The sequence below is a fragment of the Chlorocebus sabaeus genome, chromosome 11 (assembly GCF_047675955.1).
Source record: "Chlorocebus sabaeus isolate Y175 chromosome 11, mChlSab1.0.hap1, whole genome shotgun sequence".
In the NCBI taxonomy this organism is placed as follows: domain Eukaryota; kingdom Metazoa; phylum Chordata; class Mammalia; order Primates; family Cercopithecidae; genus Chlorocebus; species Chlorocebus sabaeus.
In genome coordinates this window covers 31,057,392-31,064,139 of record NC_132914.1, presented here as the reverse complement: position 1 = coordinate 31,064,139, position 6,748 = coordinate 31,057,392, and positions in this window count along the sequence as shown.

Below are 6,748 nucleotides of genomic sequence, written 5' to 3'. Positions count from 1 at the left end.
GAATGAATGTAGTTGCTTGGAGATGCTGCAGAAGAGCAGCTTGATGTCCTCTTCCTGCCTGTGGTAGATGATGTTCCACAGGTTCTTCACCACCTGCACCGTCATCCACACCTCACTATGTAGTTTTCCTTGCAAGGACGGAACAATGCTCTGCCTATCTGGAAGAAGGTAGAGGTGACTCACCACCCTGGGGATCATGCAACACTCTGGGAACAGGGTTTTGAGAGCATAGATGGTGCCTAAGAGAAACTGACATGAGCAATCTAGGGGCTGGACTTGCTGCAGAGACAGCAGGCTCAGGACGTTCTGGCCACTTGCAGATGGATCTACATAGATCTACACACTGGATGCTGTAATGCCCCCAGAATGAGGGGTTAGGGATATAATAAGGCCTGGCCAATCAAGAGACCCAAGGGAGGGAAATAAAGTGCTCCAGGGACTCACAGTCACATTTGGTCCTCCCCAAACTCTTACATTTCCTAGGTGCAGTTCCAGGTTACTGAATCTCAGGAGACCAATTTCCTTCATAATGAAGTTGGCTCCTTTGTACATTTGAGTAGATTTCCCAGAAGTCTTGCCCCAGAGTCTGTATCACTGATCAATATCAGAGGAGCTGTAGAAACAGCAGACAATGTCCATGAAAAGAGGAAAGGTCATGGGAACCCAGTGCTCCTCTAGGACTTCCTCAGGCCTCATGCTCCGGCAAAGACTGTGTCCAGCTGACAGCAATGGCAGATCTGCTCACATGGGATGGAGATAAAGGAGAAGGAGTTGGGGGGTAATTCTGACAAGGCTTGAATTTTGAGCCAGATGCTGGGATCCATGGATCATTTCGGGAGGACTAGACCTGCTTACCTCCTCCTCATTCTTTCCCATCCACGTTTAACCAGGCCCCTGAAGTTCCAGGAAGGGAACCCTATCTTTTTATCTCCTTTCTGGTGCAAGTTAGTCAACATCCTGTTAACCAGTTAGTTCCTCAGCTACAGGAAATGAATGGCTGGAGTTGCTGACCTCTCCCCTACTCTTACCTGTTCATAGAAGGCCCTTGCCAGGATCTTCCTACACTCATCCAAGCCATACTGCAGGTTGCAGATATAGTTTAGGATTCAGTGCAGAATGAAGAGTTCACAGTTCTTCACAATATCACTGGGATGGGGCACAGGAAGCCAGGAGTTGCAGTGGGGCAGGTAGTCACGAGAGATCATTTGTACAAAACAGGAAGATGTGAGAGCTGAAGAATCAAGAGACTAGAGGGCTAGGCGATGGGGAAGGGAGGGTTGAATGCTGGGACCTGGGAGACAATGTCAGGGGCCAGAGTGGCGCCAGCATTACTGGAAAAGAGGTCCCACCTTGTCAGGTTCATGTTCTCTGTGTAGTAAGATCTGGAGCTGGATGGAAGTTCCCAGCAGTGATGTTGACTTGTATAGAACATCACTTTATCATACAAAGCTGCCAGTAGCACCATCTTCACTACTTCCAGGGCACAACTGAAGGCCACCTCCATTGGGTTTGTGAAAAGGAGAAAAAGATGGACCAGATGTTATGCCCTGGTTTGCACCCTTCTGCTGGCAAGCTAGGAGACAATTCTCAGCGCTTTCATGATTGGGTTCTGCTGTCCTGATGATAGAAAGTAATGTCTCTACAGGAGCCATCTTCAATTACCAATCCACTCGCCCTTTCACCCTGCCCCTCATCCAGCCACAGAGGGGGCTAAGAGGGGCAATGGATGTATCCTAGTGCCGTGGTTTTCAAATTCTGCTCTCTGGGGCACAGAAAAAGGGTTAGAATCTCTCTTCACTTCCACAGCCACCTAACCAGAATGTCTCTGATTTATTGGTTCCATTCATTTTCATTTTTATACAAGGTTTCATTTGAATTGAATGTTCTGATTTTTTTTTTTTTTTTTTTTTTTTTTTTTTTTTTTTGAGACGGAGTTTCACTCTTGTTGCCCAGATTGAATGCAATGTTGCAATCTTGCCACACTGCAACTTCTACCTTCTGGGTTCAAGCAATTCTTTTGCTTCAGCTTTCCCAAGTAACTGGGATTACAGGCATGCACCTCCCTGCCTGCCTAATTTTTTTTGTATTTTTAGTAGAGACGGGGTTTCTCCATGTTGGTCAGGCTGGTCTGGAACTCCCAACCTCAAGCGATCCTCCCGCCTCAGCCTCCCAAGGTGCTGGGATTACAGGCATGAGCCACCGTACCTGGCCCGAATGTTCTAAATTTTAAAGAAGGAGTGATAACCACTTATTTAGGACTCCCATTTTACAGATGAGGAAATGGAATTCTATCAGCAACTCATATAAGAAGATGCAGCTAATGGCAAAACCAAGCCAGAGGCCAAAAAGGCTGACTCAAGTGGCCAAAACTTCATGGAGAGAATGACACAGCCTTGCCCCTGTCTAATCAAATCTCTTATGTGTAGAGTTACGAACATGGATTAAAAACCATTGTGTGGGCCAGTAGAAGAGTGAATGTAATACAAGGATTCATGAAATTGGTCCGCTGCCCACACCACCCTGAACATGCCAGATCTCATCTGATCTCAGAAGCTAAGCAGAGTCAGGCCTGGTTCGTCCTTGGACAGGAGAGTAATGGGATTCATGAAATTGGAACACCTGTGAGAGTACTCCAGTGTACGATGCTGCAGCATCCGTGCCCTAGCCCACTCTTCTCTTCCTTGCCTCCCTGAGGGACGCACTTCTGGTTGTCCAGGGCCCTCAGGAAATTGCCTCATTTCCTTTCTCTATTCCCTGGTGGTTAGGCTTACCTAACGGGGTCAGAGTTGATTTTGTTTCCCAGGGGCCCCTCCTTGTTGTGTTCTATCATCTTCTGGAGAGAGCATTTTGCTAAATCACCCAGCAGAGATGACACAGCATAGCCAGCAGCAGCTGTAGGTAGAGCTCCTGGACTGCCTCGTGGCACAGGAATCCTGACAACATCTGACACAAGGCCCACAATACCTGGGAGGAGGGAAGCGGAGTTGAACAGACCTGGGCCATGATCCCTGACACTGGAAGCTCAGGCTAGAATCCCACCCTGTCTTCCCAATGGGCACAGCTCACTCTAGCTCAGTCTAGTAAGAAACATCCAAAGACTGAAAACCCACACCTTATCCCTAGGGAAATGAGGAGGGTATGCACGTAGTCTGCTTTCTCTTCTGTTTATTTGACATTCAAAAGGAAAAGGGAACCAGCTGTAAGTTTTCAGCAGAAGATGATTTCTGGCACACTTTTATCTGTCCCAATTCCAGGCAACCAAACCTCCTCCCTTCCCATCCCCCATGTGATACTACCAGGCCTTCAATAAAATGACTCCAGCCCCAGAATCAGGACAGGAGACAGCTGATTGTTCCTGCATGCCAGTTGCCTTGTTAAAAAAATGAGATTGGTCGCTGCCCTTTCTCCACCATGCAATTCTTAGATCAGTTCTTAGCTCTGGCCTGGGCTCCTGGTCAGTCCCTCTCCCGCTACCAGCCTGTCACCCACACCATGTGAAAAACCCAGCCCTTCCAGGTGCAGCCACCCTGTCTCCACGGACAGGACAGAAACTTCCCATCTAGGCTGCAAGGTGAACGGGACACCAGGGCTGGGTCTGGAGGGGATGTGGGGCTGGGGAGGTTGGCTGAGGCCAGCATTTGTCTGCATTTCCTTAACTAGGGGATTAGAGGCCATGCTGTGGCCTTATAATTTGTACTTTTCTGTGTCTATATCTATGAAGAAAGATAATTTTTAAACAGTAAAATGACAGATTCTGGATCTGTCTGGACTTTTAGAGGTCATAAGGGCCTCTACCAATTGATTATTACGAAGATTGAAGGACATGCAGACTTTCCTTCTGGAATTTACATGTGTGTCTAAGGGAGGAATGAATGAATGAGTGACCCAAGGACAAAGTCATTGTTTGCTGACCTTGAGGACAACATCTAACAATGTGGGTGCTGCATGTGGTTTTCCCAGTGGAGCTTAAAACCCCAGTGAAAAAAAACACATTTCCTGGGAAGTGTTATGGATTCTAAGATAGCATTACATTTTATAAGCTATTAATACCCAATTCACCATGTTCAAAAACAGAGTTCTTAATGATTCACTCCTCCAGCCCAAACCAGCTTTGCCTCTCTCCTTCATCTAACTAAAGTGTCCCACCATCCACCCAGAGTTGCTCAGCCCAAAATCCTAGAGGTTCATCCTCAATTCCCTTCTCCTGCCTAACTCACATCCAATCCACTATAGCGTCTGTCAAGACGACCTCTGAACGTTTCCCAAACGGATGCAGTTCCCTACTGCTCCACTATGTCCAACCTGGTCAAAACTACCATTATTTCCTGTCTGGAGTACTACAGAAGCCTCTTACTTGGGCTTCATGTTTGTACTCTCTTCCCCTTTGGGTGTTCTCCATAGACCATCTGAAGTTATCTTTTTAAATTTAAGTTGATCACATCACCCTCCTGGTTAAAACTTACCAAGGGCTGTGCATCAGATTTGCAATGGAATTCGGACCCCTCTCCCTAGTGGTTGCAAAGGGCCTGAGTCCTGCCAACCTCATCAGCACCTGCTCTTGCTTCCCCCACCTTTCCCCCTGGATGCTTCAGTCATGGTTGCCTTTTTGTCTGTCCCCCAAGTTTGTTCCTACCGTAGGGACCTGCATTAGCTTTCTCTCTTGCAATGCATGCCACCAAAGACAATGGACTTCTTTTAATTGTGTGAGTTCCACCTAAACATCATCTCTTTACACCCAATCTAAGGGTTCCCCTACAATTCTATCATATCTCCCTTTTATACTTTCCATATGTTATGTGAAAGGCAATCTAAAAGTCTTCAAGCATTTCTGTGCATGTATAGGAATGGCCAGCGATGAAAGGTTCATTGTCCTATTTCCTCCTAGCCTGGAACCCAGGCAAGGATTTGGGTTAATTTCCTTTTTTATCTTTTTTTTTTTTTTTTTTTTTAACAAATGTACTATGGAGCCTTTTTTTCCAGCTGTTCTGGATCAAGGAAAGTCGCATTTCCAGATGCTTAGTAAACGCCCCTCTCCTGCATGCAGTGCTGCCTTGGCCTTCATGCCTGGAAACCTGGCATTATCTCCCTCTGACTCTGTCATCTTGCTTTTTGTACAATTTTGGCCTGCAGACCTTTAAGGGTAGGGGCCCAGGGAGGACACTTGGTCCAGGTAACATACTCTGTATGTCCCCGTGTACCATTGTTTAGCTCCCAATTGGACTGCTGTAAAATGGTATTTCACTGTGAATTTAGTTTGCATTTCTCTGATAATTGGTGGTGTTGAGCATTTTTTCATGTTTTTTGGCCACTTGTATGTATTCTTGTAAAGAGTGTCTCTTTATATCCTTTGTCTCTTTTTGATGGGGTTATTTTTTTCTCATTGAATTGTTTAAATTCTTTATAGATTCTGGATAATCAGTCCCTTGTCAGATGCATAGCTTGCAAATATTTTCTGTCATTCTGCAAGTTGTTTACTCTGTTGATTTCTTTTGCTGTGCAGAACCTTTTAGGTTTAATGAAGTCTATTAATCTATTGTCTATTTTTGTTTTTGTTGTGTTTGCTTTTGGGGTCTTAGTCATAAATTATTTGTCTAAACCAATGTTCAGTAGATTTTTTCCCTAGGTTTTCTTCTAGAAATTTTATAATTTCAGGTCTTACATGTAAGTGTTCACTCCGTCTTGAGTTAATTGTTGTACATGGTGAGAGACAGGGATCCAGTTTCACTCTTCTGCCTATGGTTATCCAATTTTCCCAGCACATTAATTGAATAGGGAGTCCTTTCCCCAGTGTATATTTTTGTCAGCTTTGTTGAAGATCAGTTGGTTGTACGTATGTAACTTTTTTTCTGAGTTATTTATTCTGTTCCATTGATAGGAGTGAGATCCTCTATGTTAGGTTGCCTGTCCCTGAACCATTTAGCATGTAATGACAGGCTGATTTCCTCTCTCTGCATTCAAATCCTTACTTCTTTACCGATTATCCCCACTCTGCTCTGAGATGCCCATCTCAACTTTCTCCCGGGGCTTCTTGCTACTCTTGATAGTTTTCTTCCCTATTTGCAGAATCCTCTCCACCTACAGACCACTGTGAGCTGGCTCTCTCCCTGCACTGCCTCAGCCCCTCAGCCTGACTGCTGGCAGAGTCTCACTCTGGCTGCACTGCCTCAGCTGCCTGCTGTTCTTGGCAAACATCTGCCCAGGTTGCCGCCAGCCTGCCCTGGCCCTTGAAGGGTTCTGGGACCCTAGTCCACAGCCTGCAGAATTGTAACCTTTTTTAATTCCAGGGGTTTCAGTCAGGCTTCTACTGGAAGCAGAGTCCCAGCTGTGTGCCAAAGAGGCTTCTTCTGCCACCTACCAGTGCCTGTTGGAAAGGCCAGATTTCCCCCAGGGACCCCTGAGTAAATGCCAGAGCATCTTTTGGGTCAGTTCAACCTTTGATGAAGGCTGTTTGTGGGGATAGGTGGGCCATGAATTAATATCAGAAAATGTTCCCTTTCTCTCCTCTTTTATTTGATGTAACTAGCAGGGTATTCCCCCTCCCCCGTGTGTTTTAAAACAGAATACTAGCTTTTGTTTTTTAAAAAAAATTCAGCCAAATTAAATTTAAAGGAGTTTAATTGAGCAATGAACAATCTGTGAATTGGGCAGCCCCCAGAATCACAGCAGATTCAGAGAGGCTTCAGCACAGCCACGTGGTGGAAGATGATTTATGGACGGCAAAAGGAAAGTGACGTACAGAAAACAGAAG